The following is a 24,498-nucleotide window of genomic DNA, read 5'->3' as shown; positions in this document are numbered from 1 at the left end:
TTTCACAGAACACAAAGAAGTTTCTCAGAAAGCTTCTTTCTCTTTGTTATCGGAGGATATTTCCTTTGGCCCTATAGTCTTCAAAGGGATCCGAAATATCTGTTCTCAGATTCCACAGAAATAAGGCTAGCAAAGAGATCCACGAAATACAGATGTAGCTCTGTGAGCTGAATTAACAGAACACTAGCAGTTTCTCAGGAAGCTTCTTTCCAGATTTCATCTGAGGATATTTCCTTTGTCACCTTAGCCCTCTATGGGCTTCCAAATATCACTTTGCCAATTCCACAAGAACTGTCTCATCGAAAGGCTTCTTGAGGGGAAAGCTGTAACTCTGTGAGATGATTTCACAGAACTCAAAGAAGTTTCTCAGAAAGCTTCTTTCTCTTTGTTATCGGAGGATATTTCCTTTGGCCCTATGGTCTTCAAAGGGATCCGAAATATCTGTTCTCAGATTCCACAGAAATAAGGCTAGCTAAGAGATCCACGAAATACAGATGTAGCTCTGTGAGATGAATTAACAGAACACTAAGCAGTTTCTCAGGAAGCTTCTTTCCAGATTTCATCTGAGGATATTTCCTTTTACACCATAGCCCTCTATGGGCTTCCAAATATCACTTTGCCAATTCCAAAAGAACTATCTTAGCGAAAGGCTTCTTGAGGGGAAAGCTGTAACTCTGTGAGATGATTTCACAGAACACAAAGAAGTTTCTCAGAAAGCTTCTTTCTCTTTGTTATCGGAGGATATTTCCTTTGGCCTTATGGTCTTCAAAGGGATCCGAAATATCTGTTCTCCGATTCCACAGAAATAAGGCAACCAAAGAGATCCACGAAGTACATATGTAACCCTGTGAGATGAATTAACAGAACACTAAGCAGTTTCTCAGGAAGCTTCTTTCCAGATTTCATCTGAGGATATTTCCTTTTTCACCATAGCCCTCTATGGGCATCCGAATATCACTTTGTCAATTCCACAAGAACTGTCTTAGCAAAAGGCTTCTTGAGGGGAAAGCTGTATCTCTGTGAGATGATTTCACAGAACACAAAGAAGTTTCTCAGAAGGCTTCTTTCTCCTTGTTATCGGAGGATATTTCATTTGGCCCTATTGTCTACAAAGGGATCCGAAGTATCTGTTCTCAGATTCCACAGAAATAAGGCTAGCAAAGAGATCCACGAAATACAGATGAAACTCTGTGAGATGAATTAACAGAACACTAAGCAGTTTCTCAGGAAGCTTCTTTCCAGATTTCATCTGAGGATATTTCCTTTGTCACCATAGCCCTCTATGGGCTTCCAAATATCACTTTACCTATTCCACAAGAACTGTCTTAACGAAAGGCTTCTTGAGAGGAAAGTTGTAACTCTGTGAGATGATTTCACAGAACACAAAGAAGTTTCTCAGAAAGCTTCTTTCTCTTTGTTATCGGAGGATATTTCCTTTGGCCCTATGGTCTTTAAAGAGATTCGAAATATCTGTTCTCAGATTCCACAGAAATAAGTCTAGCAAAGAGATCCACGAAATACAGATGTAACTTTGTGAGATGAATTAACAGAACACTAAACAGTTTCTCAGAAAGCTTCTTTGCAGATTTCATCTGAGGATATTTCCTTTTTCACCATAGCCCTTTATGGGCTTCCAAATATCACTTTACCAATTCCACAAGAACTGTCTCATCGAAAGTCTTCTTGAGGGGAAAGCTGTAACTCTGTGAGATGATTTCACAGAACACAAAGAAGTTTCTCAGAAAGCTTCTTTCTCTTTGTTATCAGAGAATATTTCCTTTAGCCCTATAGTCTTCAAAGGGATCCGAAATATCTGTTCTCAGATTCCACAGAAATGAGGCTAGCAAAGAGATCCACGAAATACAGATGTAACTCTGTGGGATGAATTAACAGAACACTAAGCAGTTTCTCAGGAAGCTTCTTTCCAGATTTCATCTGAGGATATTGCCTTTTTCACCATAGCCCTCTATGGGCTTCCAAATATCACTTTTCCAATTCCACAAGAACTGTCTTAGCGAAAGGCTTCATGAGGGGAAAGCTCTAACTCTGTGAGATGATTTCTCAGAACACAAAGAAGTTTCTCAGAAAGCTTCTTTCTCTTTGTTATCGGAGAATATTTCATTTGGCCCTATTGTCTTCAAAGGGATCCGAAATATCTGTTTTCAGATTCCACAGAAATAAGGCTAGCAAAGAGATCCACGAAATACAGATGTAACTCTGTGAGATGAATTAAAAAAACACTAAGCAGTTTCTCAGGAAGCTTCTTTCCAGATTTCATCTGAGGATATTTCCTTTGTCACCATAGCCCTCTATGGGCTTCCAAATATCACTTTTCCAATTCCACAAGAACTGTCTCATCGAAAGGCTTCTTGAGGGGAAAGCTGTAACTCTGTGAGATGATTTCACAGAACACAAAGAAGTTTCTCAGAAAGCTTCTTTATCTTTGTTATCGGAGGATATTTCCTTTGGACCTATGCTCTTCAAAGGGATCCGAAATATCTGTTCTCATATTCCATGGAAATAAGTCTAGCAAAGAGATCCACGAAATACAGGTGTAACTCTGTGAGATGATTTAACAGAACACTAAGCAGTTTCTCAGGAAGCTTCTTTCCAGATTTCATCTGAGGATATTTCCTTTTTCACCATAGCCCTCTATGGGCTTCCAAATATCACTTTGCCAATTCCACAAGAACTGTCTCATCGAAAGGATTCTTGAGGCGAAAGGTGTAACTCTCTGAGATGATTTCACGGAACACAAAGAAGTTTCTAAGAAAGCTTGTAACTCTTTGTTATCGGAGGATATTTCCTTTGTCCCTACATTCTTCAAAGGGATCCGAAATATCTGTTCTCAGATTCCACAGATATAAGGCTAGCAAAGAGATCCACGAAATACAGATGTAACTCTGTGAGATGAATTAACAGAACACTAAGCAGTTTCTCAGGAAGCTTCTTTCCAGATTTCATCTGAGGATATTTCCTTTGTCTACATAGCCCTCTATGGCCTTCCAAATATCACTTTTCCAATTCCACATGAACTGTCTTAGCGAAAGGCTTCTTGAGGGGAAAGCTCTAACTCTGTGAGATGATTTCACAGAACACAAAGAAGTTTCTCAGAAAGCTTCTTTCTCTTTGTTATCGGAGGATATTTCCTTTGGCCCTATAGTCTTCAAAGGGATCCGAAATATTTGTTCTCTGATTCCACAGAAATAAGGCTAGCAAAGATATCCACGAAATACAGATGTAACTCTGTGAGATGAATTAACAGAACACTAACCAGTTTCTCAGGAAGCTTCTTTCCAGATTTCATCTGAGGATATTTCCTTTTAACCATAGCCCTCTATGGGCTTCCAAATATCACTTTGCCAATTCCACAAGAACTGTCCTATCGAAAGGATTCTTAAGGGGAAAGCTGTAACTCTGTAAGATGATTTCACAGAACGCAAAGAAGTTTCTCAGAAAGCTTCTTTCTCTTTGTTATCGGAGGATATTTCCTTTGGCCCTATAATCTTCAAAGGGATCCGAAATATCTGTTCTCAGATTCCACCGAAATAAGGCTAGCAAAGAGACCCACGAAATACAGATGTAACTCTGTGAGATGAATTAAAAGAACACTAAGCAGTTTCTCAGGAAGCTTCTTTCCAGATTTCATCTGAGGATATTTCCTTTTACACCACAGCTGTCTATGGGCTTCCAAATATCACTTTGCCAATTCCACAAGAACTATCTTAGCGAAAGGCTTCTTGAGGGGAAAGCTGTAACTCTGTGAGATGATTTCACAGAACACAAAGAAGTTTCTCAGAAAGCTTCTTTATCTTTGTTATCGGAGGATATTTCCTTTGGCCCTATGGACTTCAAAGGGATCCGAAATATCTGTTCTCATATTCCATAGAAATAAGTCTAGCAAAGAGATCCACGAAATACAGATGTAACTCTGTGAGATGAATTAACAGAACACTAAGCAGTTTGTCAGGAAGCTTCTTTCCAGATTTCATCTGAGGATATTTCCTTTTTCACCATAGCCCTCTATGGGCTTCCAAATATCACTTTGCCAATTCCACAAGAACTGTCTCATCGAAAGGCTTCTTGAGGCGAAAGGTGTAACTCTCTGAGATGATTTCACGGAACACAAAGAAGTTTCTAAGAAAGCTTGTAACTCTTTGTTATCGGAGGATATTTCCTTTGTCCCTACATTCTTCAAAGGGATCCGAAATATCTGTTCTCAGATTCCACAGATATAAGGCTAGCAAAGAGATCCATGAAATACAGATGTAACTCTGTGAGATGAATTAACAGAACACTAAGCAGTTTCTCAGGAAGCTTCTTTCCAGATTTCATCTGAGGATATTTCCTTTTTCACCATAGCCCTCTATGGTCTTCCAAATATCACTTTGCAATTCCACAAGAACTGTCTTAGCGAAAGGCTTCTTGAGGGGAAAGCTGTATCTCTGTGAGATGATTTCACAGAACACAAAGAAGTTTCTCAGAAAGCTTCTTTCTCTTTGTTATCGGAGGATATTTCCTTTGGCCCCATAGTCTTCAAAGGGATCCGAAATATCTGTTCTCAGATTCCACAGAAATAAGGCCAGCAAAGAGATCCACGAAATACAGATGTAACACTGTGAGATGAATTAACAGAACACTAAGCAGTTTCTCAGGAAGCTTCTTTCCAGATTTCATCTGAGGATATTTCCTTTTTCACCATAGCCCTCTATGAGCTTCCAAATATCACTTTGCCAATTCCACAAGAACTGTCTTAGCGAAAGGCTTCTTGAGGGGAAAGCTGTAACACTGTGAGATGATTTCACAGAACACAAAGAAGTTTCTCAGAAAGCTTTTTTCTCTTTGTAATCGGAGGATATTTCCTTTGGCCCTATGGTCTTCAAAGGGATCTGAAATATCTGTTCTCAGATTCCACAGAAATAAGGCTAGCAAAGAGATCCACGAAATACAGATGTAACTCTGTGAGATGAATTAACAGAACACTAAGCAGTTTCTCAGGAAGCTTCTTTCCAGATTTCATCTGAGGATATTTCCTTTTACACCATAGCCCTCTATGGGCTTCCAAATATCACTTTTCCAATTCCACAAGAACTGTCTTAGCGAAAGGCTTCTTGCGGGGAAAGCTCTAACTCTGTGAGCTGATTTCACAGAACACAAAGAAGTTTCTCAGAAAGCTTCTTTCTCTTTGTTATCGGAGGATATTTCCTTTGGCCCTATAGTCTTCAAAGGGATCCGAAATATTTGTTCTCTGATTCCACAGAAATACGGCTAGCAAAGAGATCCACGAAATACAGATGTAACTCAGTGAGATGAATTAACAGAACACTAAGCAGTTTCTCAGGAAGCTTCTTTCCAGATTTCATCTGAGGATATTTCCTTTTAACCATAGCCCTCTATGGGCTTCCAAATATCACTTTGCCAATTCCACAAGAACTGTCCTATCGAAAGGATTCTTGAGGGGAAAGCTGTAACTCTGTGAGATGATTTCCCAGAACGCAAAGAAGTTTCTCAGAAAGCTTCTTTCTCTTTGTTATCGGAGGATATTTCCTTTGGCCCTATAGTCTTCAAAGGGATCCGAAATATCTGTTCTCAGATTCCACCGAAATAAGGCTAGCAAAGAGATCCACTAAATACAGATGTAACTCTGTGAGATGAATGAAAAGTACACTAAGTAGTTTCTCAGGAAGCTTCTTTCCAGATTTCATATGAGGATATTTCCTTTTACACCACAGCTGTCTATGGGCTTCCAAATATCACTTTGCCAATTCCACAAGAACTGTCTTAGCGAAAGGCTTCTTGAGGGGAAAGCTGTAACTCTGTGAGATGATTTCAAAGAACACAAAGAAGTTTCTCAGAAAGCTTCTTTCTCTTTGTTATCGGAGGATATTTCCTTTGGCCCTATGGTCTTCAAAGGGATCCGAAATATCTGTTCTCAGATTCCACAGAAATAAGGCTAGCAAAGATATCCACGAAATACAGATGTAACTCTGTGAGATGAATTAACAGAACACTAACCAGTTTCTCAGGAAGCTTCTTTCCAGATTTCATCTGAGGATATTTCCTTTTAACCATAGCCCTCTATGGGCTTCCAAATATCACTTTGCCAATTCCACAAGAACTGTCCTATCGAAAGGATTCTTAAGGGGAAAGCTGTAACTCTGTAAGATGATTTCACAGAACGCAAAGAAGTTTCTCAGAAAGCTTCTTTCTCTTTGTTATCGGAGGATATTTCCTTTGGCCCTATAATCTTCAAAGGGATCCGAAATATCTGTTCTCAGATTCCACCGAAATAAGGCTAGCAAAGAGACCCACGAAATACAGATGTAACTCTGTGAGATGAATTAAAAGAACACTAAGCAGTTTCTCAGGAAGCTTCTTTCCAGATTTCATCTGAGGATATTTCCTTTTACACCACAGCTGTCTATGGGCTTCCAAATATCACTTTGCCAATTCCACAAGAACTATCTTAGCGAAAGGCTTCTTGAGGGGAAAGCTGTAACTCTGTGAGATGATTTCACAGAACACAAAGAAGTTTCTCAGAAAGCTTCTTTCTCTTTGTTATCGGAGGATATTTCCTTTGGCCCCATAGTCTTTAAAGGGATCCGAAATATCTGTTCTCAGATTCCACAGAAATAAGGCTAGCAAAGACATGCACGAAATACAGATGTAACTCTGTGGGATGAATTAACAGAACACTAAGCAGTTTCTCAGGAAGCTTCTTTCCAGATTTCATCTGAGGATATTTCCTTTGTCACCATAGCCCTCTATGGGCTTCCAAATATCACTTTGCCAATTCCACAAGAACTGTCTCATCGAAAGACTTCTTGAGGGGAAAGCTGTAACTCTGTGAGATGATTTCACAGAACACAAAGAAGTTTCTCAGAAAGCTTCTTTATCTTTGTTATCGGAGGATATTTCCTTTGGCCCTATGGACTTCAAAGGGATCCGAAATATCTGTTCTCATATTCCATAGAAATAAGTCTAGCAAAGAGATCCACGAAATACAGATGTAACTCTGTGAGATGAATTAACAGAACACTAAGCAGTTTGTCAGGAAGCTTCTTTCCAGATTTCATCTGAGGATATTTCCTTTTTCACCATAGCCCTCTATGGGCTTCCAAATATCACTTTGCCAATTCCACAAGAACTGTCTCATCGAAAGGCTTCTTGAGGCGAAAGGTGTAACTCTCTGAGATGATTTCACGGAACACAAAGAAGTTTCTAAGAAAGCTTGTAACTCTTTGTTATCGGAGGATATTTCCTTTGTCCCTACATTCTTCAAAGGGATCCGAAATATCTGTTCTCAGATTCCACAGATATAAGGCTAGCAAAGAGATCCATGAAATACAGATGTAACTCTGTGAGATGAATTAACAGAACACTAAGCAGTTTCTCAGGAAGCTTCTTTCCAGATTTCATCTGAGGATATTTCCTTTTTCACCATAGCCCTCTATGGTCTTCCAAATATCACTTTGCCAATTCCACAAGAACTGTCTTAGCGAAAGGCTTCTTGAGGGGAAAGCTGTATCTCTGTGAGATGATTTCACAGAACACAAAGAAGTTTCTCAGAAAGCTTCTTTCTCTTTGTTATCGGAGGATATTTCCTTTGGCCCCATAGTCTTCAAAGGGATCCGAAATATCTGTTCTCAGATTCCACAGAAATAAGGCCAGCAAAGAGATCCACGAAATACAGATGTAACACTGTGAGATGAATTAACAGAACACTAAGCAGTTTCTCAGGAAGCTTCTTTCCAGATTTCATCTGAGGATATTTCCTTTTTCACCATAGCCCTCTATGAGCTTCCAAATATCACTTTGCCAATTCCACAAGAACTGTCTTAGCGAAAGGCTTCTTGAGGGGAAAGCTGTAACACTGTGAGATGATTTCACAGAACACAAAGAAGTTTCTCAGAAAGCTTTTTTCTCTTTGTAATCGGAGGATATTTCCTTTGGCCCTATGGTCTTCAAAGGGATCTGAAATATCTGTTCTCAGATTCCACAGAAATAAGGCTAGCAAAGAGATCCACGAAATACAGATGTAACTCTGTGAGATGAATTAACAGAACACTAAGCAGTTTCTCAGGAAGCTTCTTTCCAGATTTCATCTGAGGATATTTCCTTTTACACCATAGCCCTCTATGGGCTTCCAAATATCACTTTTCCAATTCCACAAGAACTGTCTTAGCGAAAGGCTTCTTGCGGGGAAAGCTCTAACTCTGTGAGCTGATTTCACAGAACACAAAGAAGTTTCTCAGAAAGCTTCTTTCTCTTTGTTATCGGAGGATATTTCCTTTGGCCCTATAGTCTTCAAAGGGATCCGAAATATTTGTTCTCTGATTCCACAGAAATACGGCTAGCAAAGAGATCCACGAAATACAGATGTAACTCAGTGAGATGAATTAACAGAACACTAAGCAGTTTCTCAGGAAGCTTCTTTCCAGATTTCATCTGAGGATATTTCCTTTTAACCATAGCCCTCTATGGGCTTCCAAATATCACTTTGCCAATTCCACAAGAACTGTCCTATCGAAAGGATTCTTGAGGGGAAAGCTGTAACTCTGTGAGATGATTTCCCAGAACGCAAAGAAGTTTCTCAGAAAGCTTCTTTCTCTTTGTTATCGGAGGATATTTCCTTTGGCCCTATAGTCTTCAAAGGGATCCGAAATATCTGTTCTCAGATTCCACCGAAATAAGGCTAGCAAAGAGATCCACTAAATACAGATGTAACTCTGTGAGATGAATGAAAAGTACACTAAGTAGTTTCTCAGGAAGCTTCTTTCCAGATTTCATATGAGGATATTTCCTTTTACACCACAGCTGTCTATGGGCTTCCAAATATCACTTTGCCAATTCCACAAGAACTGTCTTAGCGAAAGGCTTCTTGAGGGGAAAGCTGTAACTCTGTGAGATGATTTCAAAGAACACAAAGAAGTTTCTCAGAAAGCTTCTTTCTCTTTGTTATCGGAGGATATTTCCTTTGGCCCTATGGTCTTCAAAGGGATCCGAAATATCTGTTCTCAGATTCCACAGAAATAAGGCTAGCAAAGAGATCCACGAAATACAGAGGTAGCTTTGTGAGATGAATTAACAGAACACTAAGCAGTTTCTCAGGAAGCTTCTTTCCAGATTTCATCTGAGGATATTTCCTTTTTCACCATAGCCCTCAAAGGGCTTCCAAATATCACTTTGCCAATTCCACAAGAACTATCTTAGCGAAAGGCTTCTTGAGGGGAAAGCTGTAACTCTTTGAGATGATTTCACAGAACACAAAGAAGTTTCTCAGAAAGCTTCTTTCTCTTTGTTATCGGAGGATATTTCCTTTGGCCCCATAGTCTTCAAAGGGATCCGAAATATCTGTTCTCAGATTCCACAGAAATAAGGCTAGCAAAGACATGCACGAAATACAGATGTAACTCTGTGGGATGAATTAACAGAACACTAAGCAGTTTCTCAGGAAGCTTCTTTCCAGATTTCATCTGAGGATATTTTCTTTGTCACCATAGCCCTCTATGGGCTTCCAAATATCACTTTGCCAATTCCACAAGAACTGTCTCATCGAAAGACTTCTTGAGGGAAAAGCTGTAACTCTGTGAGATGATTTCACAGAACACAAAGAAGTTTCTCAGAAAGCTTCGTTCTCTTTGTTATCGGAGGATATTTCCTTTGGCCCTATGGTCTTCAAAGGGATCCGAAATATCTGTTCTCATATTCCATAGAAATAAGTCTAGCAAAGAGATCCACGAAATACAGATGTAACTCTGTGAGATGAATTAACAGAACACTAAGCAGTTTGTCAGGAAGCTTCTTTCCAGATTTCATCTGAGGATATTTCCTTTTTCACCATAGCCCTCTATGGGCTTCCAAATATCACTTTGCCAATTCCACAAGAACTGTCTCATCGAAAGGCTTCTTGAGGCGAAAGGTGTAACACTCTGAGATGATTTCACGGAACACAAAGAAGTTTCTAAGAAAGCTTGTAACTCTTTGTTATCGGAGGATATTTCCTTTGTCCCTACATTCTTCAAAGGGATCCGAAATATCTGTTCTCAGATTCCACAGATATAAGGCTAGCAAAGAGATCCATGAAATACAGATGTAACTCTGTGAGATGAATTAACAGAACACTAAGCAGTTTCTCAGGAAGCTTCTTTCCAGATTTCATCTGAGGATATTTCCTTTTTCACCATAGCCCTCTATGGGCTTCCAAATATCACTTTGCCAATTCCACAAGAACTGTCTTAGCGAAAGGCTTCTTGAGGGGAAAGCTGTATCTCTGTGAGATGATTTCACAGAACACAAAGAAGTTTCTCAGAAAGCTTCTTTCTCTTTGTTATCGGAGGATATTTCCTTTGGCCCCATAGTCTTCAAAGGGATCCGAAATATCTGTTCTCAGATTCCACAGAAATAAGGCCAGCAAAGAGATCCACGAAATACAGATGTAACACTGTGAGATGAATTAACAGAACACTAAGCAGTTTCTCAGGAAGCTTCTTTCCAGATTTCATCTGAGGATATTTCCTTTTACACCATAGCCCTCTATGAGCTTCCAAATATCACTTTGCCAATTCCACAAGAACTGTCTTAGCGAAAGGCTTCTAGAGGGGAAAGCTGTAACACTGTGAGATGATTTCACAGAACACAAAGAAGTTTCTCAGAAAGCTTTTTTCTCTTTGTAATCGGAGGATATTTCCTTTGGCCCTATGGTCTTCAAAGGGATCTGAAATATCTGTTCTCAGATTCCACAGAAATAAGGCTAGCAAAGAGATCCACGAAATACAGATGTAACTCTGTGAGGTGAATTAACAGAACACTAAGCAGTTTCTCAGGAAGCTTCTTTCCAGATTTCATCTGAGGATATTTCCTTTTACACCATAGCCCTCTATGGGATTCCAAATATCACTTTTCCAATTCCACAAGAACTGTCTTAGCGAAAGGCTTCTTGAGGGGAAAGCTCTAACTCTGTGAGCTGATTTCACAGAACACAAAGAAGTTTCTCAGAAAGCTTCTTTCTCTTTGTTATCGGAGGATATTTCCTTTGGCCCTATAGTCTTCAAAGGGATCCGAAATATTTGTTCTCAGATTCCACAGAAATAAGGCCAGCAAAGAGATCCACGAAATACAGATGTAACTCTGTGAGATGAATTAACAGAACACTAAGCAGTTTCTCAGGAAGCTTCTTTCCAGATTTCATCTGAGGATATTTCCTTTTACACCACAGCTATCTACGGGCTTCCAAATATCACTTTGCCAATTCCACAAGAACTGTCTTAGCGAAAGGCTTCTTGAGGGGAAAGCTGTAACTATGTGAGATGATTTCAAAGAACTCAAAGAAGTTTCTCAGAAAGCTTCTTTCTCTTTGTTATCGGAGGATATTTCCTTAGGCCCAATGGTCTTCAAAGGGTTCCGAAATATCAGTTCTCAGATTCCACAGAAATAAGGCTAGCAAAGAGATCCACGAAATACAGATGTAACTCTGTGAGATGAATTATGAGAACACTAAGCAGTTTCTCAGGAAGCTTCTTACCAGATTTCATCTGAGGATATTTCCTTTCTCATCATAGCCTTCTAAGGGCTTCCAAATATCACTTTGCCAATTCCAGAAGAACTGTCTTAGCGAAAGGCTTCTTGAGGGGAAAGCTGTAACACTGTGAGATGATTTCACAGAACACAAAGAAGTTTCTCAGAAAGCTTCTTTCTCTTTGTTATCGGAGGATATTTCCTTTGGCCCAATGGTCTTCAAAGGGATCCGAAATATCTGTTCTCAGATTCCACAGATATAAGGCTAGCAAAGAGATCCATGAAATACAGATGTAACTCTCTGAGATGAATTAACAGAACACTAAGCAGTTTCTCAGGAAGCTTCTTTCCAGATTTCATCTGAGGATATTTCCTTTGTCTACATAGCCCTCTATGGCCTTCCAAATATCACTTTACCAATTCCACAAGAACTATCTTAGCGAAAGGCTTCTTGAGGGGAAAGCTGTAACTCTGTGAGATGATTTCACAGAACACAGAGAAGTTTCTCAGAAAGCTTCTTTCTCTTTGTTATCGGAGGATATTTCCTTTGGCCCTATGGTCTTCAAAGGGATCCGAAATATCTGTTCTCAGATACCACAGAAATAAGGCCAGCAAAGAGATCCATGAAATACAGATGTAACTCTGTGAGATGAATTAACAGAACACTAGGCAGTTTCTCAGGAAGCTTCTTTCCAGATTTCATCTGAGGATATTTCCTTTTTCACCATAGCCCTCTATGAGCTTCCAAATATCACTTTGCCAATTCCACAAGAACTGTCTTAGCGAAAGGCTTCTTGAGGGGAAAGCTGTAACACTGTGAGATGATTTCACAGAAAACAAAGAAGTTTCTCAGAAAGCTTTTTTCTCTTTGTAATCGGAGGATATTTCCTTTGGCCCTATGGTCTTCAAAGGGATCCGAAATATCTGTTCTCAGATTCCACAGAAATAAGGCTAGCAAAGAGATCCACGAAATACAGATGTAACTCTGTGAGATGAATTAACAGAACACTAAGCAGTTTCTCAGGAAGCTTCTTTCCAGATTTCATCTGAGGATATTTCCATTTACACCATAGCCGTCTATGGGCTTCCAAATATCACTTTGCCAATTCCACAATAACTGTCTTAGCGAAAGGCTTCTTGAGGGGAAAGCTGTAACTCTGTGAGATGATTTCACAGAACACAAAGAAGTTTCTCAGAAAGCTTCTTTCTCTTTGTTATCGCAGGATATTTCCTTTGGCCCTATTGTCTTTAAAGGGATCCGAAATATCTGTTCTCAGATTCCACAGAAATAAGGCTAGCAAAGAGATCCACGAAATACAGATGTAACTCTGTGAGATGAATTAACAGAACACTAAGCAGTTTCTCAGGAAGCTTCTTTCCAGATTTCATCTGAGGATATTTCCTTTTAACCATAGCCCTCTATGGGCTTCCAAATATCACTTTGCCAATTCCACAAGAACTGTCCTAGCGAAAGGATTCTTGAGGTGAAAGCTGTAACTCTGTGAGATGATTTCACAGAACGCAAAGAAGTTTCTCAGAAAGCTTCTTTCTCTTTGTTATCGGAGGATATTTCCTTTGGCCCTATGGTCTTCAAAGGGATCCGAAATATCTGTTCTCAGATTCCACAGAAATAAGGCCAGCAAAGAGATCCATGAAATACAGATGTAACTCTGTGAGATGAATTAACAGAACACTAAGCAGTTTCTCAGGAAGCTTCTTTCCAGATTTCATCTGAGGATATTTCCTTTTTCACCATAGCCCTCTATGAGCTTCCAAATATCACTTTGCCAATTCCACAAGAACTGTCTTAGCGAAAGGCTTCTTGAGGGGAAAGCTGTAACACTGTGAGATGATTTCACAGAAAACAAAGAAGTTTCTCAGAAAGCTTTTTTCTCTTTGTAATCGGAGGATATTTCCTTTGGCCCTAAGGACTTCAAAGGGATCCGAAATATCTGTTCTCAGATTCCACAGAAATAAGGCTAGCAAAGAGATCCACGAAATAGAGATGTAACTCTGTGAGATGAATTAACAGAACACTAAGCAGTTTCTCAGGAAGCTTCTTTCCAGATTTCATCTGAGGATATTTCCTTTTACACCATAGCCCTCTGTGGGCTTCCAAATATCACTTTTCCAATTCCACAAGAACTGTCCTAGCGAAAGGATTCTTGAGGGAAAGCTGTAACTCTGTATGATGATTTCACCGAACACAAAGAAGTTTCTCAGAAAGCTTCTTTCTCTTTGTTATCGGAGGATATTTCCTTTGGCCCAACAGTCTTCAAAGGGATCCGAAATATCTGTTCTCAGATTCCACCGAAATAAGGCTAGCAAAGAGATCCACGAAATACAGATGTAAATCTGTGAGATGAATTAACAGAACACTAAGCAGTTTCTCAGGAAGCTTCTTTCCAGATTTCATCTGAGGATATTTCCATTTACACCATAGCCGTCTATGGGCTTCCAAATATCACTTTGCCAATTCCACAATAACTGTCTTAGCGAAAGGCTTCTTGAGGGGAAAGCTGTAACTCTGTGAGATGATTTCACAGAACAAAAAGAAGTTTCTCAGAAAGCTTCTTTCTCTTTGTTATCGGAGGATATTTCCTTTGGCCCTATTGTCTTCAAAGGGATCCGAAATATCTGTTCTCAGATTCCACAGAAATAAGGCTAGCAAAGATATCCACGAAATACAGATGTAACTCTGTGAGATGAATTAACAGAACACTAAGCAGTTTCTCAGGAAGCTTCTTTCCAGATTTCATCTGAGGATATTTCCTTTTAACCATAGCCCACTATGGGCTTCTAAATATCACTTTGCCAATTCCACAAGAACTGTCCTAGCGAAAGGATTCTTGAGGGGAAAGCTGTAACTCTGTGAGGTGATTTCACAGAACGCAAAGAAGGTTCTCAGAAAGCTTCTTTCTCTTTGTTATCGGAGGATATTTCCTTTGGACCTATAGTCTTCAAAGGGATCCGAACTATCTGTTCTCAGATTCCACCGAAATAAGGCTAGCAAAGAGATCCACGAAATACAGATGTAACTCTGTGAGATGAATTAACAGAACACTAAGCAGTTTCTCAGGAAGCTTCTTTCCAGATTTCATCTGAGGATATTTCCTTTTACACCATAGCTGTCTAAGGGCTTCCAAATATCACTTTGCCAATTCCACAAGAACTGTCTTAGTGAAAGTCTTCTTGAGGGGAAAGCTGTAACTCTGTGAGATGATTTCACAGAACTCAAAGAAGTTTCTCAGAAAGCTTCTTTCTCTTTGTTATCGGAGGATATTTCCTTTGGCCCAATGGTCTTCAAAGGGTTCCGAAATATCTGTTCTCAGATTCCACAGAAATAAGGCTAGCAAGAGATCCACGAAATACAGATGTAACTCTGTGAGATGAATTAACAGAACACTAAGCAGTTTCTCAGGAAGCTTCTTTCCAGATTTCATCTGAGGATATTTCGTTTGTCACCATAGCCCTCTATGGGCTTCCAAATATCACTTTGCAAATTCCACAATAACTGTCTTAGCGAAAGGCTTCTTGAGGGGAAAGCTGTAACTCTGTGAGATGATTTCACAGAACACAAAGAACTTTCTCACAAAGCTTCTTTCTCTTTGTAATCGGAGGATATTTCATTTGGCCCTATTGACTTCAAAGGGATCCGAAATATCTGTTCTCAGATTCAACAGAAATAAGGCTAGCAAAGAGATCCACGAAATACAGATGTAACTCTGTGAGATGAATTAACAGAACACTAAGCAGTTTCTCAGGAAGCTTCCTTCCAGATTTCATCTGAGGATATTTCCTTTTACACCATAGCCCTCTATGGGTTCCAAATATCACTTTGCCAATTCCACAAGAACTGTCCTAGCGAAAGGATTCTTGAGGGAAAGCTGTAACTCTGTATGATGATTTCACAGAACACAAAGAAGTTTCTCAGAAAGCTTCTTTCTCTTTGTTATCGGAGGATATTTCCTTTGGCCCTATAGTCTACAAAGGAATCCGAAATATCTGTTCTCAGATTCCACCGAAATAAAGCTAGCAAAGAGATCCACGAAATACAGATGTAAATCTGTGAGATGAATTAACAGAACACTAAGCAGTTTCTCAGGAAGCTTCTTTCCAGATTTCATCTGAGGATATTTCCTTTTACACCATTGCCGTCTATGGGCTTCCAAATATCACTTTGCCAATTCCACAATAACTGTCTTAGCGAAAGGCTTCTTGAGGGGAAAGCTGTAACTCTGTTAGATGATTTCACAGAACACAAAGAAGTTTCTCAGAAAGCTTCTTTCTCTTTGTTATCGGAGGATATTTCCTTTGGCCGTATAGTCTTCAAAGGGATCCGAAATATCTGTTCTCAGATTCCACCGAAATAAGGCTAGCAAAGAGATCCACGAAATACAGATGTAACTCTCTGAGATGAATTAACAGAACACTAAGCAGTTTCTCAGGAAGCTTCTATCCAGATTTCATCTGAGTATATTTCCTTTTACACCATAGCCGTCTATGGGCTTCCAAATATCACTTTGCCAATTCCACAATAACTGTCTTAGCGAAAGGCTTCTTGAAGGGAAAGCTGTAACTCTGTGAGATGATTTCACAGAACACAAAGAAGTTTCTCAGAAAGCTTCTTTCTCTTTGTTATCGGAGGATATTTCCTTTGGCCCTATTGTCTTCAAAGGGATTCGAAATATCTGTTCTCAGATTCCACAGAAATAAGGGTAGCAAAGAGATCCACGAAATACAGATGTAACTCTGTGAGATGAATTAACAGAACACTAAGCAGTTTCTCAGGAAGCTTCTTTCCAGATTTCATCTGAGGATAATTCCTTTGTCACCATAGCCCTCTATGGACTTCCAAATATCACTTTGCCAATTCCACAAGAACTGTCTTAGCGAAAGGCTTCTTGCGGGGAAAGCTGTAACTCTGTGAGATGATTTCACAGAACACAAAGAAGTTTCTCAGAAAGCTTCTTTCTCTTTGTTATCGGAGAATATTTCCTTTGGCCCTATAGACTTCAAAGGGATCCGAAATATCTGTTCTCAGATTCCAAGGAAATAAAGCTAGCAAAGAGACCCACGAAATACATATGTAACTCTGTGAGATGAATTAACAGAACACTAAGCAGTTTCTCAGGAAGCTTCTTTCCAGATTTCATCTGAGGATATTTCCTTTTTGCAACATAGCCGTCTCTGGGCTTCCAAATATCACTTTGCCAATTCCACAATAACTGTCTTAGCGAAAGGCTTCTTGAGGGGAAAGCTGTAACTCTGTGAGATGATTTCACAGAACAAAAAGAAGTTTCTCAGAAAGCTTCTTTCTCTTTGTTATCGGAGGATATTTCCTTTGCCCCAATGGTCTTCAAAGGGATCCGAAATATCTGTTCTCAGATTCCTCAGAAATAAAGCTAGCAAAGAGATCCACAAAATACAGATGTAACTCTGTGAGATGAATTAACAGAACACTAAGCAGTTTCTCAGGAAGCTTCTTTGCAGATTTCATCTGAGGATATTTCCTTTTACACCATAGCCCTCTATGGGCTTCCAAATATCACTTTGCCAATTCCGCAAGAACTGTCCTAGCGAAAGGATTCTTGAGGGAAAGCTGTAACTCTGTGAGATGATTTCACAGAACACAAAGAAGTTTCTCAGAAATCTTCTTTCTCTTTGTTATCGGAGGATATTTCCTTTGGCCCTATAGTCTTCAAAGGGATCCGAAATATCTGTTCTCAGATTCCACCGAAATAAGGCTAGCAAAGAGATCCACGAAATACAGATGTAACTCTGTGAGATGAATTAACAGAACACTAAGCAGTTTCTCAGGAAGCTTCTTTGCAGATTTCATCTGAGGATATTTCCTTTTACACCCTAGCCGTCTAAGGGCTTCCAAATATCACTTTTCCAATTCCACAAGAACTGTCTTAGCGAAAGGCTTCTTGAGGGGAAAGCTGTAACTCTGTGAGATGATTTCACAGAACAAAAAGAAGTTTCTCAGAAAGCTTCTTTCTTTTGTTATCGGAGGATATTTCCTTTGGCCCTATTGTCTTCAAAGGGATCCGAAATATCTGTTCTCAGATTCCACAGAAATAAGGCTAGCAAAGAGATCCACGAAATACACATGTAACTCTGTGAGATGAATTAACAGAACACTAAGCAGTTTCTCAGGAAGCCTCTTTCCAGATTTCATCTCAGGATATTTCCTTTTTCACCATATCCCTCTATGGGCTTCAAATATCACTTTGCCAATTCCACAAGAACTGTCTTAGCGAAAGGCTTCTTGAGGGGAAAGCTGTAACTCTGTGAGATGATTTCACAGAACACAAAGAAGTTTCTCAGAAAGCTTTTTTCTCTTTGTAATCGGAGGACATTTCATTTGGCCCTATTGACTTCAAAGGGATCCGAAATATCTGTTCTCAGATTCCACAGAAATAAGGCTAGCAAAGAGATCCACGAAATACAGATGTAACTCTGTGAGATGAATAAAGAGAACACTAAGCAGTTTCTCAGGAAGCTTCTTTCCAGATTTCATCTGAGGATATTTCCTTTCTCACCATAGCCCTCTATGGGCTTCCAAATATCACTTTGCCAATTCCACAAGAACTGTCTTAGCGAAAGGCTTCTTGAGGGGAAAGCTGTAACTCTGTGAGATGATTTCACAGAACACAAAGAAGTTTCTCAGAAAGCTTCTTTCTCTTTGTTATCGGAGGATATTTAATTTGGCCCTATGATCTTCAACGGGATCCGAAATATCTGTTCTCAGATTCCACAGAAATAAGGCTAGCAAAGAGATCCACGAAATACAGATGTAACTCTGTGAGATGAATTAACAGAACACTAAGCAGTTTCTCAGGAATCTTCTTTGCAGATTTCATCTGAGGATATTTCCTTTTAACCATAGCCCTCTATGGGCTTCCAAATATCACTTTGCCAATTCCACAAGAACTGTCCTAGCGAAAGGATTCTTGAGGGTAAAGTTGTAACTCTGTGATATGATTTCACAGAACACAAAGAAGTTTCTCAGAAAGCTTCTTTCTCTTTGTTATCGGAGGATATTTCCTTTGGCCCTATAGTCTTCAAAGGGATCCGAAATATCTGTTCTCAGAGTCCACCGAAATAAGGCTAGCGAAGAGATCCACGAAATACAGATGTAACTCTGTGAGATGAATTAACAGAACACTAAGCAGTTTCTCAGGAAGCTTCTTTCCAGATTTCATCTGAGGATATTTCCTTTTACACCATAGCCCTCTATGGGCTTCCAAATATCACTTTGCCAATTCCACAAGAACTGACCTAGCGAAAGTCTTCTTGACGGGAAAGCTGTAACTCTGTGAGATGATTTCACAGAACACAAAGAAGTTTCTCAGAAAGCTTCTTTCTCTTTGTTATCGGAGGATATTTCCTTTGGCCCTATAGTCTTCAAAGGGATCCGAAATATCTGTTCTCAGATTCCACAGAAATAAGGCTAGCAAAGAGATCCACGAAATACAGATGTAACTCTGTGAGATGAATTATGAGAACACTAAGCAGTTTCTCAGGAAGCTTCTTTCCAGATTTCATCTGAGGATATTTCCTTTCTCATCATAGCATTCTAAGGGCTTCCAAATATCACTTTGCCAATTCCAGAAGAACTATCTTAGCGAAAGGCTTCTTGTGGGAAAGCTGTAACTCTGTGAGATGATTTCACAGAACACAAAGAAGTTTCTCAGAAAGCTTCTTTCTCTTTGTTATAGGAGGATATTTCCTTTGGCCCTATAGTCTTCAAAGGGATCCGAAATATCTGTTCTCAGATTCCACAGAAATAAGGCTAGCAAAGAGATCCACGAAATACAGATGTAACTCTGTGAGATGAATTAACAGAACACTAAGCAGTTTCTCAGGAAGCTTCTTTCCAGATTTCATCTGAGGATATTTCCTTTTACACCATAGCCGTCTATGGGCTTCCAAATATCACTTTGCCAATTCCACAATAACTGTCTTAGCGAAAGTCTTCTTGAGGGGAAAGCTGTAACTCTGTGAGATGATTTCACAGAACAAAAAGAAGTTTCTCAGAAAGCTTCTTTCTTTTGTTATCGGAGGATATTTCCTTTGGCCCTATTGTCTTCAAAGGGATCCGAAATATCTGTTCTCAGATTCCACAGAAATAAGGCTAGCAAAGAGATCCACGAAATACACATGTAACTCTGTGAGATGAATTAACAGAACACTAAGCAGTTTCTCAGGAAGCTTCTTTCCAGATTTCATCTGAGGATATTTCCTTTTTCACCATAGCCCTCTATGGGCTTCCAAATATCACTTTGCCAATTCCACAAGAACTGTCTTAGCGAAAGGCTTCTTGAGGGGAAAGCTGTAACTCTGTGAGATGATTTCACAGAACACAAAGAAGTTTCTCAGAAAGCTTCTTTCTCTTTGTAATCGGAGGATATTTCATTTGGCCCTATTGACTTCAAAGGGATCCGAAATATCTGTTCTCAGATTCCACGGAAATAAGGCTAGCAAAGAGATCCACGAAATACAGATGTAACTCTGTGAGATGAATAAAGAGAACACTAAGCAGTTTCTCAGGAAGCTTCTTTCCAGATTTCATCTGAGGATATTTCCTTTCTCACCATAGCCCTCTATGGGCTTCCAAATATCACTTTTCCAATTCCACAAGAACAGTCTTAGCGAAAGGCTTCTTGAGGGGAAAGCTCTAACTCTGTGAGATGATTTCACAGAACACAAAGAAGTTTCTCAGAAAGCTTCTTTCTCTTTGTTATCGGAGGACATTTCCTTTGGCCCTATAGTCTTCAAAGGGATCCGAAATATCTGTTCACAGATTCCACCGAAATAAGGCTAGCAAAGAGATCCACGAAATACAGATGTAACTTTGTGAGATGAATTAACAGAACACTAAGCAGTTTCTCAGGAAGCTTCTTTCCAGATTACATCTGAGGATATTTCCTTTTTCACCATAGCCCTCTATGGGCTTCCAAATATCACTTTGCCAATTCCACAAGAACTGTCTTAGCGAAAGGCTTCTTGAGGGGAAAGCTGAAACTCAGTGAGATGATTTCACAGAACACAAAGAAGTTTCTCAGAAAGCTTCTTTCTCTTTGTTATCAGAGGATATTTCCTTTGACCCTATAGTCTTCAAAGGGATCCGAAATATTTGTTCTCTGATTCCACAGAAATAAGGCTAGCAAAGAGATCCACAAAATACAGATGTAACTCTGTGAGATGAATTAACAGAACACTAAGCAGGTTCTCAGGAAGCTTCTTTCCAGATTTCATCTGAGGATATTTCCTTTTACACCATAGCCCTCTATGGGCTTCCAAATATCACTTTGCCAATTCCACAAGAACTGTCCTAGCGAAAGGATTCTTGAGGGAAAGCTGTAACTCTGTGAGATGATTTCACAGAACACAAAGAAGTTTCTCAGAAATCTTCTTTCTCTTTGTTATCGGAGGATATTTCCTTTGGCCCTATAGTCTTCAAAGGGATCCGAAATATCTGTTCTCAGATTCCACCGAAATAAGGCTAGCAAAGAGATCCACGAAATACAGATGTAACTCTGTGAGATGAATTAACAGAACACTAAGCAGTTTCTCAGGAAGCTTCTTTCCAGATTTCATCTGAGGATATTTCCTTTTACACCATAGCCGTCTATGGGCTTCCAAATATCACTTTGCCAATTCCACAATAACTGTCCTAGCGAAAGGCTTCTTGAGGGGAAAACTGTAACTCTGTGAGATGATTTCACAGAACAAAAAGAAGTTTCTGAGAAAGCTTCTTTCTTTTGTTATCGGAGGATATTTCCTTTGGCCCTATTGTCTTCAAAGGGATCCGAAATATCTGTTCTCAGATTCCACAGAAATAAGGCTAGCAAAGAGATCCACGAAATACACATGTAACTCTGTGAGATGAATAAAGAGAACACTAAGCAGTTTCTCAGGAAGCTTCTTTCCAGATTTCATCTGAGGATATTTCCTTTCTCACCATAGCCCTCTATGGGCTTCCAAATATCACTTTGCCAATTCCACAAGAACTGTCTTAGCGAAAGGCTTCTTGAGGGGAAAGCTGTAACTCTGTGAGATGATTTCACAGAACACAAAGAAGTTTCTCAGAAAGCTTCTTTCTCTTTGTTATCGGAGGATATTTAATTTGGCCCTATGATCTTCAACGGGATCCGAAATATCTGTTCTCAGATTCCACAGAAATAAGGGTAGCAAAGAGATTCACGAAATACATATGTAACTCTGTGAGATGAATTAGCAGAACACTAAGCAGTTTCTCACTACGCTTCTTTCCAGATTTCATCTGAGGATATTTCCTTTTTCACCATAGCCCTCTATGGGCTTCCAAATATCACTTTGCCATTTCCACAAGAACTGTCTTAGCAAAAGGCTTCTTGAGGGTAAAGCTGTAACTCTGTGAGATGATTTCACAGAACACAAAGAAGTTTCTCAGAAAGCTTCTTTCTCTTTGTTATCGGAGGATATTTCCTTTGGCCCTATAGTCTTCAAAGGGATCCGAAATATTTGTTCTCAGATTACACAGGAATAAGGCTAGCAAAGAGATCCACGAAATACAGATGTAACTCTGTGAGATGAATTAACAGAACACTAAGCAGTTTCTCAGGAAGCTTCTTTGCAGATTTCATCTGAGGATATTTCCTTTTAACCATAGCCCTCTATGGGCTTCCAAATATCACTTTGCCAATTCCACAAGAACTGTCCTAGCGAAAGTATTCTTGAGGGTAAAGTTGTAACTCTGTGAGATGATTTCACAGAACACAAAGAAGTTTCTCAGAAAGCTTCTTTCTCTTTGTTATCGGAGGATATTTCCTTTGGCCCTATAGTCTTCAAAGGGATCCGAAATATCTGTTCTCAGAGTCCACCGAAATAAGGCTAGCAAAGAGATCCACGAAATACAGATGTAACTCTGTGAGATGAATTAACAGAACACTAAGCAGTTTCTCAGGAAGCTTCTTTCCAGATTTCATCTGAGGATATTTCCTTTTACACCATAGCTGTCTAGGGGCTTCCAAATATCAGTTTGCCAATTCCACAAGAACTGTCTTAGCGAAAGTCTTCTTGAGGGGAAAGCTGTAACTCTGTGAGATGATTTCACAGAACTCAAAGAAGTTTCTCAGAAAGCTTCTTTCTCTTTGTTATCGGAGGATATTTCCTTTGGCCCAATGGTCTTCAAAGGGTTCCGAAATATCTGTTCTCAGATTCCACAGAAATAAGGCTAGCAAAGAGATCCACGAAATACAGATGTAACTCTGTGAGATGAATTATGAGAACACTAAGCAGTTTCTCAGGAAGCTTCTTTGCAGAGTTCATCTGAGGATATTTCCTTTTAACCATAGCCCTCTATGGGCTTCCAAATATCACTTTGCCAATTCCACAAGAACTGTCCTAGCGAAAGGATTCTTGAGGGAAAAGTTGTAACTCTGTCAGATGATTTCACAGAACTCAAAGAAGTTTCTCAGAAAGCTTCTTTCTCTTTGTTATCGGAGGATATTTCTTTTGGCCCAATGGTCTTCAAAGGGTTCCGAAATATCTGTTCTCAGATTCCACAGAAATAAGGCTAGCAAAGAGATCCACGAAATACAGATGTAACTCTGTGAGATGAATTATGAGAACACTAAGCAGTTTCTCAGGAAGCTTCTTTCCAGATTTCATCTGAGGATATTTCCTTTCTCATCATAGCCTTCTAAGGGCTTCCAAATATCACTTTGCCAATTCCAGAAGAACTGTCTTAGCGAAAGGCTTCTTGAGGGGAAGGCTGTAACTCTGTGAGATGATTTCACGGAACACAAAGAAGTTTCTCAGAAAGCTTCTTTCTCCTTGTTATCGGAGGATATTTCCTTTGGCCCTATGGTCTTCAAAGGGATCCGAAATATCTGTTCTCAGATTCCACAGAAATAAGGCCAGCAAAGAGATCAACGAAATACATATGTAACTCTGTGAGATGAATTAACAGAACACAAAGCAGTTTCTCACGAAGCTTCTTTCCAGATTTCATCTGAGGATATTTCCTTTCTCACCATAGCCCTCTATGGGCTTCCAAATATCACTTTTCCAATACCACAAGAACTGTCTTAGCAAAAGGCTTCTTGAGGGGAAAGCTGTAACTCTGTGAGATGATTTCACAGAACACAAAGAAGTTTCTCAGAAAGCTTCTTTCTATTTGTTATCGGAGGATATTTCATTTGGCCCTATTGTCTACAAAGGGATCCGAAGTATCTGTTCTCAGATTCCACAGAAATAAGGCTAGCAAAGAGATCCACGAAATACAGATGTAACTCTCTGAGATGAATTAACAGAACACTAAGCAGTTTCTCAGGAAGCTTCTTTCCAGATTTCATCTGAGGATATTTCCTTTGTCACCATAGCCCTCTATGGCTTCCAAATATCACTTTACCAATTCCACAAGAACTGTCTTAACGAAAGGCTTCTTGAGGGGAAAGCTGTAACTCTGTGAGATGATTTCACACAACCCTAAGAAGTTTCTCAGAAAGCTTCTTTCTCTTTGTTATCGGAGGATATTTCCTTTGGCCCTATAGTCTTCAATGGGATCCGAATTAATTGTTCTCAGATTCCACAGAAATAAGGTTAGCAAATAGATCCACGAAATACAGATGTAACTCTGTGAGATGAATTAACAGAACACTAAGCAGTTTCTCAGGAAGCTTCTTTGCAGATCTCATCTGAGGATATTTCCTTTTACACCATAGCCCTCTATGGGCTTCCAAATATCACTTTGCCAATTCCACAAGAACTGTCCTAGCGAAAGGATTCTTGAGGGGAAAGCTGTAACTCTGTGAGATGATTTCACAGAACACAAAGAAGTTTCTCAGAAAGCTTCTTTCTCTTTGTTATCGGAGGATATTTCCTTTGGCCCTATAGTCTTCAAAGGGATCCGAAATATCTGTTCTCAGATTCCACCGAAATAAGGCTAGCAAAGAGATCCACGAAATACAGATGTAACTCTGTGAG

Source organism: Macaca nemestrina, chromosome 14, assembly GCF_043159975.1.
Source record: "Macaca nemestrina isolate mMacNem1 chromosome 14, mMacNem.hap1, whole genome shotgun sequence".
NCBI lineage: Eukaryota > Metazoa > Chordata > Mammalia > Primates > Cercopithecidae > Macaca > Macaca nemestrina.
Note: the sequence above shows the minus strand (reverse complement) of the source record.